Source organism: Mytilus trossulus, chromosome 1 (genome assembly GCF_036588685.1).
Source record: "Mytilus trossulus isolate FHL-02 chromosome 1, PNRI_Mtr1.1.1.hap1, whole genome shotgun sequence".
In the NCBI taxonomy this organism is placed as follows: Eukaryota; Metazoa; Mollusca; class Bivalvia; order Mytilida; family Mytilidae; genus Mytilus; species Mytilus trossulus.
The window spans coordinates 36,704,182-36,717,314 of NC_086373.1; positions in this window are offsets into that span (position 1 = coordinate 36,704,182).

The following is a 13,133-nucleotide window of genomic DNA, read 5'->3' on the forward strand; positions in this document are numbered from 1 at the left end:
AAATATGAAGTAAAAAATAGTAGTTTTAATAAATGCAATATTACCCAATTTGATAAGGATACACCATTGCACATCTGTTTGATATCATTGACTTTACCGGAATTTCTTAACTTGTATTCAAATCTGGCTGTGTTTAAATGCTCGTAAAACTATTGCAATTTTAAAGTTTTTAATTGAAAAAAAATACACCATACAACATGCATGATTTTTTTTTAGTTTCTTTTTAACATTTTATTCTTACATATTTAAATTCATTGGACAATCATTTACACGAACTTTTTGTGAAAAGAATACCAATTATCTAAGCTAAGACATTATTTTTTGGGGGGATTTTTGTACATTTTTGTACAAAATTCTATGATAATATTTGTATAATGTTGAACATGATAGCCGTCATTAATCTAAATAAGTAATACCGTGGTTGTAATAAAACTTATATTTTAGTCATGCATAACTGATATTGACGAATTAAGAATAGTTCGTCCCTACATTGTTGTTCTTGAAAAAATCATTATTAGTATACATGTAAGTTTCCTTACGTATAATCACAATTGAAGATGAGCTCCAGAGAAAGCAGACTAGTAGCGTTTCGTTAATTTGTTTGTTTGAACCACTTGTACAGATAAACGACAGAATTGCCATACAAACATTTATAGTCAACACAACCAGAAAGAGTTCCCATCGTTGGACGGGGAATTTGAAGGCTTCCAAGAATGAACAAGTGACAAGTCTAACTCTAAACAGTTAGAAAACGGACTATCGACATCGATCGCTTGTTCTTGATATTTGAAACTGCATGCATATATACGTAAACGTTTATAATAGTGACGAGTTTTTGAGTCTGACAAAAAATAAATTCCTTCATGCTAATATCTTGCCATACGTTTATATTGGTTTGTTAGGTGATTACTCAAAATCGTTATTTATAAATCCTGTTTGGGAGATACCGAGACTTCAAAACCGAATTTCCGTCTATATATTAAGCTTCATAAGTGTATAACACGGAGAAGCTCTGAAGGAATAGTACTCCCATTTTGTTTGGGTGCATGTGAACCATCGATGTTTACAGCAATATCAAAGAATAAGATGATGATGGAAAAAAGAAGTATGGACGTCATGTGGGAAATATTACATGCATATCGGACTATGAGTTGTCAATCTGTATGAAAATATTTCCAATACAACCATATTATTAAGAAGGCCGGCCGGAATGTTTACATGCTATACTCTCGTAATAGTATTACAGGTTTCTTGTGGCGTTCACCTTAGACATACATCTTTTTTCCGATGTTTAAAAAAAAGACAGAACCAATTCAATGTCATATTACCCTAGTTTTTTAATATAACTAAAAGTCTTTTATCTGACAAGAATACCCCTTTTTAGCGGACAAGCAATTTATTCTTTTTTTTTCTGTTATTGAATACCAAGAAAGAAAATAAATCCCGAAATTAATTTGGAACTTTGATACTCAATAGTTTTCCACCAAAATATTCACATCCCTTGGGAATAATTAGTGTTCGTCCAGTGGCATATATAACAATTGTGATGACGAATTCCTTCCTTTGTTCGAGAACAATCTTATTGAAATATAAATCTGTGATTTTACTATGTCCACAACTTCGATGAACCAAAGCAAGTTAAACATCGACCTGTATTTAAATCAAATTGGTTCTCTTCTTCTTCTTTTGGTATACATTAGACGATCGACATTCGATGATTACATACTGTTGGCATACGTGGATAAGTCTATTTACAAAACTTTTACCCCAATTTATTCAAAATACATGGTTTTTTTTTTCTTAATTTCAATGTATACATGTATATATATTTTAAATTGCGCTATAGTTATGTTACTTTCTACCCAATCGTATAAATGAATCGTCGACGACGAGTGCGTACATTTTTTTAAAATCAATATTTCTGGTATGTTCCAATCTGTCCTTCACTATTGACAACGAGTTTATATTACATTTTTCCAAATTCAACATTCGAAAAAATATTTAAATAGATTTTAATTTCATCAAATCTTATTTTTTGTGTATTATTTATATTTTTATTAATTATATTCTTTACACCAGAAGTGTTATTTATAAACAAGCGTATGAGTTTAGTCATGAAAAGTAAGACAGAGTTGTATATTATACATCTGATAGTTCAAAATGGAAAGTAATAAGTTATCGCCGTGTACACTGATCAATACCCGCAGAAGTGAAACGATGCATGAACTTGCCAGCCCGACAGGAAATCGCTGGAATACCTGGACTTGTCACCTCACACCTCACACCCCTCACAATACCTTTGGAAGTAATACCTTTAGGCATGCTGGTGATCAGATGAGGGAAGATAAGAATTTATTTGAAAACAGTTTATTACTTTAAAGAATTAACAAATAAGTTTTTCGAAAACAATTTTCACGGAGCACTTATTTATGTTTTTAACTTTGACTTTTTATCTAATTCCAATATTAACAGTTTAAAAACAACAGACCATGGTAATTTAAAAAAATAAGAATATTTTCCGTATCAAGTTAGTTAGTCGGATAAAACAACCGTACGATTGACAAGATATCGACACGCAATTACGACTACATCGGTTACTGTAGGTTACTGCAGTTTTGTTTCTTTGTGGTTTATAGACATATCGTTGTTTTTTAATCGGGAAAGAAGACAAAATGGCTGAACGCAGATAATTGATACTCTAAATTTAAAATCGATGGTGATCGCTTATCTAGCGGAATAAAACTTTAATATCTATGAATTTGAGCTTTTCTATATAGAATGAACACAATATCAATTTTTGATTTTTTGGCGAAGTTTTCCTTTAATTGGAAATAAAATATGTTCTGTTCTATTGTTTACCAATCGGCAACCATGGATCATATTAGGGAAACTCGTTATGTTGATACTGTTTGTAAACAATGATTGATCTTCATCAATAAAGATTGGTTTGGGTTTTGACTATAAATTTATCAGTAGATCCTTACAACAGTTTAATTTGAGTTTATAGTATAAAAAGGTAACTACCGCGAAAATACGGTATCAGTACGTGAACTAAAACTTCTTAACAAACTAACATACACAAATCTGTCGTATCATGAAAACAACAGCCAAAATAACAAATTACAAGTCTTACACTACTTGTAACATTAGACATCTCACTAACATCTATCGTTTATCCTCAATAATTTCAAGAAACCATACAGACATAGTTTACTATAAAAAGGGGGGAATGTCGGCATTACAATATTCCTTATTGGGTAACATTTTATACCAATAAAAATCTTCCAAAGCTGGCGTGTAAGACAGTCTTTTTATCAGAAGATGTTGAGTAAGCGTTGGAGAAATAAATTCTATCGCTCAAGATGTAAGGTCTAGCGCTGTAGATGTAAAATTAAAATCACAAAAACACTAAACTCCGAGGAAAATTCAAAACGGAAAGTCCCCAATCAAATGACAAAATCAAATGATAAAACACATCAAACGAATGGACAACAACTATCATATTCATGACTTGGTACAGGTATTTTAAAATGTAGAAAACGGTGGATTGAACCTGGTTTTATAGCGCTAAACCTCTCCCCTCAGGTCGAGCACTTGAGAGTTAAGGCAACAATACACAGATAGAAGTTGGTTTTGGAATTCGTCCCCAGTGAATTGGCACAAAAATAAAGTGGTGTGCAAAAAGATATAAAGGCAGTAGTATACCGCTGTTCAATAGTCATAAATAGATTGAGAATAGAAACCGAATCCGGGTTACAAACTAACGGCAAGGGATATATATCAACTTTAAAAGGAAAACAACGAAACGACAAATACACTGTATTTCAACAAAAACAAAGGACAATGCGACATACATAGAAACGAATTATTGTCCATGATATTATATAACAACTGCCATATTCCTGACTTTGTACAGGATATTTTAAGAAAAGATTGTTGGTTGAACCTGGTTTTGTGGCTAGCCAAATCTCGCACTTTATGACATTATTAGATATAACGCTAACATTTAATGACAGGAATACGGTACAAATAAATGCAAGAACATGCAGGACAGAGAAATACGTAAATAAATAATATGATAGTACATTTCAACATGTTAACAATATAAGTTATTCTTTAGTTTTCTATGTTGTGTCATGTGTAGCTGTACTATCGTTTTTCTGTTTGTCTTTTTCATTTTTAGCCATGGCGTTGTCAGTTTGATTTAGATTTATAAGTTTGACTTTCCCTTTGGTATCTTTCGTCCCTCTTTTACAACGAATACCTAAATCAATTTAGGACAGTACACAAAAACAGCATAATGGAATAAACGTATTAACACTCTTGGTATTTAGCTAAATCTTGCCTCCGATTTGACCTTAGATCTACTCCGAATCACCTTTTGACGTCAAGCAACAATTACTTTTAAATTGTGACGTCAAATATTTTAAATTATGATGTCAAAGTTTACGGGAACTTGTGTGATTTTACGTAATGGCGGACAAATTTGCATACTTGTTTGTGTAAATACGTCTATTACGAACTGTCCGTCACACGAATGAACGATACAGAAAGTGACGTTAAAGGTAAATTTCAAAAAGTAGGATATAATTCGAGATTATGTTTGTAATTATGTTATTTAACGTAGTTCATAACAATTAGAAGAATATTGATATACTAGTACATTGGTTTTAATAATTGTGTAGTTATTTGCATTATCTAACTATGTCGGTAATTCTTCTAAGTCAAATTGAAAAACAAATAAATCCTATACATATAGTTGCTACGAACTCAAATCATATAAATGAGATGGTACCAAATTCATTCCGATGTTATTTCAAATACCACTGGTTCGAGTAAAGAACGAAGCAATCTCTTATTCAGTTATCTCTGGCATGACATTCTCCGATTGTACCAAATATTTGCAGCTTGACAATAATTGATGAAACGACGACCTAAACTACTAGTATCTAAATTTTGAAAATTTTGTACGAGAAAAGATCATCAGAAAGAGCCAGTACAATTTTTTTTCGCTTTACCCTTTGGTTGTGATTTGTTTGTAAACCAGACGTATCTAGTATTTTTTTTTAAGTCAAACTACGGGTATCTCGAAATATTTTTATAATTTCGGCTGACTTCGAGATAACGAGAGTCGACTGTATCTAATTGATTGAAATTCGTGTTGATTTGAATTTTGATATTTTGATTTAAAAATTGTATCCAAATAAATTAAGCTGCCCTACTAGAAAGATACTTAAACATTATTTGAACAAACCTAAATTATGTCTTCTTATGCTCCCTTCTGCATGTGTTCCCTTTAATGTAACACTTATAAAGTTGGGTTTCCTGATCTTTTATATTCTATATTGTTGGCGGATATTTATTCGATAAGCGAATTGAAAACCACTAGAAATTGGATATAGCAAACTATATTTGAGAATATTTGAATTACGTGTTTGTATTGGATTAGATCAAGTCTCTGGAGAGGCCAATAGGACAATGATCAGTGATTACCTTTTACTGATTTCTTAACACCTGACAGAAGTGATGATACTTCAGAAATATATATACATGTATTATATGTCTTCTTTTTCTTCCTCTTCAAATAGCAGTTAATTTAATTAAGATATATAGTTAAAACTGTATACCAAAACAAACTGGTACTGGTTAAAATGTTAGTTGCAAATTTGTATTCGAATACCAAAATCGTGTTACATGCTCTAGTTATATCAATTTTTTTTAATTTTTTTGTGTGTTTAATGCAGATCTTTGAAAAAATGTGCTTAGTCATTACAACAAATTCACATTGTTATATATTAGCTTTTGTTTGCAATGGTGTTGTTCGTTTCTTTTCATCTAATGTGTTTTGAATGTTATGTTACATTTTATAGCATCAGAGTAAAAATGGCCCCAAAAGTTACCCCAGTACACTGAACGTAGGAAAAAAGAAGCCCAAAAGTGGCAATGGTACAGAGATGGTTAAAACTCAAGTATTACAAATTTTGAAGAAAAAAAAATGCAATAACACAGTAAAACAAATAAATAATTTATATAATTTCATGGAAGAAATAATTCTATCACTACCATGAAAAAAGAGCTGATTTGTGCGAACATTTCTTCATATCTGCGTTTCAAGATACAACCTACCAACATCAACCAATTAATTCAGGAGGTAGGTATTTTTTCACAAAACAACCATACTCTCTGAACCGTCATTCTTCTCGTCATAGGTCTAAAGCCACGAATTTTTAATTTTTGTAACATAATAATTTTGATACAGACAGAAATTCAACTCTTAAATTTTTAGAGAACAACTAGGTAACAAAGTTATTTTAAAAAGTAAAAAAGAACATAAAAATGGTGCTGAAAGTTTGATCTTATCATCTGTGTTAAAACTACCAAATGAGTATTCATATATATTTTTACATGAGTTTGAATATGAAAAGGCATCAATGCTTATAGTATAAGTTTTTTTCTTTCTTATATTTACGAATAACAACGTTAGAGTATAACAACCATAATATATCAAATATAACCAGTACGGTCTGAAAAACTGCCTTACCCGATTAACGTAAATTTTTACCAATTAAAAAGACTAAAAAAGGAACATCAAATAATTTTATAATTAAGAAATCTCAATTCGTATAATCATGTTTTACAAACTTAAAGACACTGTAAGTATGCAGTACACTATTCGATATGAAAAATGCATAAGTAGTTGTTTAAAAAATGTTCAGAAACCAACTGACACTGGTTAAAAGTTGAAATACAAATTAGTATGTGAATGCCTTTCTAAAACATGTAACAAAGATATGCCATAATGCTTTGTGGTTGTAATAATAAATTCATATATGTTGATCTTTTTGGCAGACCTTTGATAAACTCTGAATAGTCAGACGCATCACTTATTTTCACATTAGAATCATTGTTTTAAATAAGTTGTTGTTCGTCATTGAGTTGTTAATTTCTCTAAATCTTTTATGTTTTGAGTGTCATTGTAAATTTCATGCATCAGAGTAAAAAAATAATTACCCCCATGGCACTTGTTTTCGTTAGATAATATCGTCCAAAAATATTTCAAACTTCATCTACATCAAACGGATTCGTTATCAATCTTTATTTCATCATTCTTCCATATATGGGATGTGTTAATTTGGGGTTAATTTAATATATTTTGCAGATCATGCCAAGCATCAAAGACTTCTTTGCAAAGTGTATTTTCAGCTTTTTATAGGGGCGCAGAAACTTCATTTCACAAAATTCAAATTTTCTGCAAAGGGTAACAGTTTCACAAGTTTTGAATTATTTCTAATACTTCTTCTTTACCAGGTGATAGAAAACAATTTAACAACTTAAACAAAGCTCAAGAAAAGGGTAACAATTTGAACTTATTCTATCACTAACAATAGAAAAATAGCTAGTGAATTGTAAAAAACTTACCTTATATCTGTGTTTCAAGGCACAACCCATCACAAATAAATAAAGGAATAAAGAGGGTTTGCCTATGTATTTTTTTTTTACAAACAACAAGATTATCTGTATCTTCATAGAAAAATGATTATACATGTACTTATTTTCATAGATCTTAAGCTACAAATTTTCATTTCTGTAACATCATAATTTGAATACCGACGGAAATTTAAATCTTGACAATTGCCTCTATTAATCTGTGTGAAAACTACCAAATAACTATTCATATCATATTTCTCTTTTTCGCTACTTTTATCATTATTAAACATTGCTTCTTTTTTTTTTAGATAAATTTCTAAAAGTAACCAGTTATGAAGAGCATAACAACCATCAGGATAAATATAACCAGTGCAGTCTGAAAAATTTAACGTCCGAATAATTCTTTGTAAATGAAACTCTCTTTGCATATGAAACTGTTATATATTTTTGCATATAAAACCGTTATCTCTTTGCATATGAAACTGTTATCTCTTTGCATATGAAAAAAGTAAAATCACAAAATCTGAACTCAGAGGAAAATCAATTTGGAAAGTCCATAATCACATGGCAAAATCAAATAACAAAACGCATCAAAAACGAATGGACAAGAACTGTCATACCGGTATTCCTGACTTGGTACAGGTATTTTCAAATGTAGAAAATGGTGGATTAAACCTGGTTCTATAGCGCTAACCCTCTCACTTTAATAACAGTCTCATCAAATTCCGTTATATTTACATGATGCGTTAAATAAAAAGTCACAATTAATAATATAGTCAAAATATGGGTACATCAGCCATCATCGTATAACAATTTTAAAAGGAACAATTTAACAGAACACAAAAACATCTTCTATCTACGAACATTGATTGATGTCAGTGTCTGACGTCAGAAAATTTTTATACGTCACATCTGTTATCTCTTTGCATATGAAACTGTGATCTCTTTGCATATGAAACTCTCCTTGCATATGAAGCTTTTATCTCTTTGCATGTTAAACTCTCTCTGCATATGAAACTCTCTTTGCATATGAAACTGTTATCTCTTTGCATATTAAACCCTCTTTGCATATGAAACTCTTTTTGCATATGAAACTGTTATCTCTTTGCATGTTAAACTCTCTTTGCAAATAAAACTGGTATCTCTTTGCATGGGAAACTGGTATCTCTTTGCATGGGAAACTGTTATCTCTTTGCATATGACACTGTTATCTCTTTGTTTATGAAACTCTCTTTGCATGTAAAACTGACGAAAACAGGAAAATCAATGAATTCTGTATTGATTCGTAGATTTTATAACACCTGTCATTACCTGACAATGCTTTACAACATTTAAACAAACAGTACAAAACGCATATGGTGAATGCTTTTTTTTCCAGGTAACATAGGAAACTATTTTTTTTTCTCGGCAAAACTCACTGACACTGCTTATAATGTTGGATAAAAATTTGTATGTGAATACCTACAAATGTTACATGGACAGGCTCTTGTATTACAACCTTCCTATTTGTTATTGGTGTTCAAGTTAGATTTTTTAAAACATCTGAATATTTAGACTGATCACTCATAGCAAAATTTATCAAGAAACATAACTGATCTAAATAGACCAAGTGTGTTTAAATTTATTAAACTTTTAAGTTTAAAGAACATCAACCAGCTACAGTTGTTTCTGCATTTAAAGTCAGAGACAATATTATTTTAACCTTTATACAACTAAAGAATAAGAATAAGAATTTATTATAATGTTAAACCATGATTAGTTCGTACAGAGAGTGACAGACATATAATACAATATTTGTCTCTGGTTCTAAGCTTTATCTCTTCTGTCAGGTGTTAGAACACAGGTATAAGGTTATCACCGATCAGACGCTATCCCCCGGAAGCATTGATCTAATCCAACACGCATAAGAAGTTCAAGGTTAAAGTAAAACTCAGAGACTGATTTAAAAAAAACTGCTTTTTAGCAGTCGGAAAGCTAGCCTCGTTCTTCATTGAATCACGATGGAAATCAAATAACAGAGGACAGTACGGAAAGGACATGATTTGATCATTTGTTACTTACATGTCTATTTGTTCTGTTAGTTCTGGATTTATTTTTGTGTCGGTTTTAAAAAATTGGATTTAAGACCCATGCCTTATTGAAGTCCCATACTTCTATAACTGTGCAGATAGGCTAGTCGTTTTGTCTTTAACTAACCATACAAATCGCTCTTTATTTGTGCATTGGTTGTGACAGGTTGTGTCATGAAAAGCACATATAAAGTATATGTTTCGCGCAACTCAGCCGCACTTTTTATCGTGATAAACATGCCTCATAACATATTTTTAATTTTAAATATAATAAATGTTTTGTTTCAATTTAAAGGGCCACTAGCTACGAGATACAATGTATATATCACTAGCTACGAGATACAATGTATATATATATAAAAAAAAACATTTTTATTTTGTTTTGTTCAATCATTAATGAAACTGAAAAAGTGAAATAATAATTATTCGCTTTCAGCAGGCAGTCTGGTTTAAATTTGTCAAAATAATCTTAAGAAACATTGATTATGAATTAATCACTTGCAAGTGAATCATTCGATCTCATCGAATCCGTATTCATGTGAACTTCAATTTACCTCTTAGCTAGAGATTGATATCGCATGATGTGTGTGTAAAGTTATTTAAAGGAAAAATGTCTACATTGAAAGTGAAAAAAAGGTAAATTTTTTGATTGACTGATTAATCTTTAAAATAGAATTAAACAAACAGTCGCTGATATGGTCGTCGGAGTTCTAAAACACGAAACGAAGCTACATTTAATTGAGTTCATGCCCTGCAAATAGTTTATTTTATACTTTTTTTTATAATTTGGATAAATGTTTTAAATTGTTATAAATCAAATAGGAGAATTTAGGGTCAAATCGGTGAACACGATTCTGACAGCTAGTGCCCCTTTAAGAAAAAACGTAAGTGGACCAATTTGACCGCCATGTATGAAGTTCTTGGTGTGGTTTTTCAAAATGGAGAAAAATTTGCAAAAATTGAAATAGAGGCTCTAAGGAGCCTGTGTCGCCCACCTTGGTCTTTGTGCATATTAAACCAAGGACACAGATGGATTCATAACAAAATTGTGTTTTGGTGATGGTGATGTGTTTGTAGATCTTACTCTACTGAATATTCTTGCTACTTACAATTTCCGCTATCTATATGGACTTGGCCCTTTTAGATAGAGAGGAAAAGATTTACCAAATCAATGACAATTGTTAAAAAATGACTATAAAGGGCAATAACTCCTTGATGGGTCAGCTGGCCATTGGGGTCATGTTGATTTATTATTAGATCTTATTTTGCTGAACATTATTGCTGTTTACATTTCATCTCTATTTATAATAGTATTCAAGATAATAACCAAAAACCGCAAAATTTCTTAATAAATTATCAATTGGGAGGGCAGCAACCCAACAACCAGTTGTCCAATTCATCTGAAAATTTCAGGACAGATAGATGTTGACTTGATATATACAATGTTACCTCATGTCAGATTTGCTCTAAATGCTTTGGTTTCAGAGTTATAAGCCAAAATCTACGTTTTACCCCCTATGTTCTATTTTTAGCCATGGCACACATTTTGGTTGGTTGGTCGGGTCATTGGACACATATTTTAAACTAGATACCCTCATGATGATTGTGGACTAGTTTGGTCAAATTTGTCCCAGTAGTTTCAGAGGCGAAGATTTTTGTAAAAGATGACAAAAATTTACAAAAATTGTTGAAAAATTACTATAAAGGGCAATAACTCTTTAAGGGAAAATTGACCATTTTGGTCATGTTGACTTTTTTGTATATCTTACTTTGCTGAACATTATTGCTGTTTACAGTTTATCTCTATCTACAATAATATTCAAGATAAAAACCAAAAACGGCAAAATTTCTTTAAAATTATCAATTCAGGGCCAGCAACCCAACACCGGGTTGTCCGATTCATCTGAATTTTTTAAGGGTATTTAGATTTTGACCTGATGAACAATTTACCCCTCTCAGATTTGCTCTAAATGCTTTGGTTTCAGAGATATAAGCCAAAATCTACATTTTACCTCTATGTTCTATTTCTAGTGGCCATCTTGGTTGGTTGGCTTGGTCACCGGACACAATTTGTAGACTAGACACCCTAATGATGATTGTGGCCACGTTTGGTTAAATTTGGCCCAGTAGTTTCAAAAGAGAAGATTTTTGTAAAAGTTAACGACGACGGACACAGGACGACGACGGACGACAGACGCCAAGTGATGAGTAAAGCTGACTTGGCCCTTTGGGCCAGGTGTGCTAAAATGAATGCTAGAAAAGAGAGAGAAACGGGCCTACACAATAAACAACAGAGAATAATGGGAAGTCAAATATAAAGAATTTATACAAATAGTTAAAATGAATAAAGAATAGAGAAAACGGTTAAAAAGGTTGAATAATACAGAAACGAGCGACTTCCTATCCAGATCCTAATGATCTAAGAAAATCTTTTTCATAAAGTGAATCCATCAAAAAAAAATTAAAACAAATTGGTATCAAATAGAGTTTACTAACACAATGATGTAAGCAGTGATAAACCACCATAAAAATTATCATACTTTAATTACTACAGTAAAAACAAATCTTACACGTGAGAGAAAAAATGATGCGAGACAAATTTAAAAGTCATCGTTTTTTTGGTGGAAAACATTAGATTCTTAGCCTAAGTTAAATATAAAATATCTGAAGTTTGTAAAAAAAATATGATAAGAACTGATTACTATGGTTTAAGATAACACATTTGACACAGGTAAATCTGCTTCATATTTATACCTTTTTTTCTCGAAATGACTACTGATGGTAGGTTGAATACCAAAATTTATGACAAACGCGATGATTTTAATTTTCCTATATTCAACTTACTATGATGAGTTTATTTATTTTCATTTCCTGTGTAGCAGCATCCAAGCGGCACCACCATATGGAGTATATGTGTCTAGCTCAAAGTATGTTGATTTTGTTGAACGAGGAATACTGCTTTCTCAAAAGTTGCTAAGACAGGGCTATGAATCAATCAAATTAAGGTCATGACTCAAGAGCCATGAGCTGATTGGCCATTATGACAAAAAAAGTGTCAGAAATCATATATGATATTCTTCCTCAGCCATAATAACCTTCCATCATTACCAAACTGAACAAAGAAATAACACGACGGGTACCGTATACGGTGCAGGAAATGCTTACCCTTCGGGAGCACCTGGTTTCACTCACGGTTTATAGTGGAGTCTTTTAGTTTTATGAGTCTTTGTTTACTCCTTGGTTTTGATTGTTTTTGTCTTGAATATATTTGTGATTTTGTTAGCCGACACTTTGAAAAAAAAAACACCGAGAAAAAAAGAAACCGAGAAAATATTTTTGGAATCTTTCCAGGTACTTGCTACCTGCTAATAATATTGTAACATTAGCACTAGTATGTGCTTGGAGAGAGATCATAAAAATAAGACGAAGATGAAAAGAAACTAGACAGCAATTATCAAGACAACAGATCTATGCCAACAATCTGATATCTGTCCAGGTACTTGTTATGTCCAAACGATTAACAAAATTGGCACTAGCCTGTCAGTCCAAAATCCTTCCATGGGCATGTTATGTGCCAATGGACAATAAGCATTAGCACTAGCCTGTGCTTGGAGGGAATTTGGAAAGTATCATCGT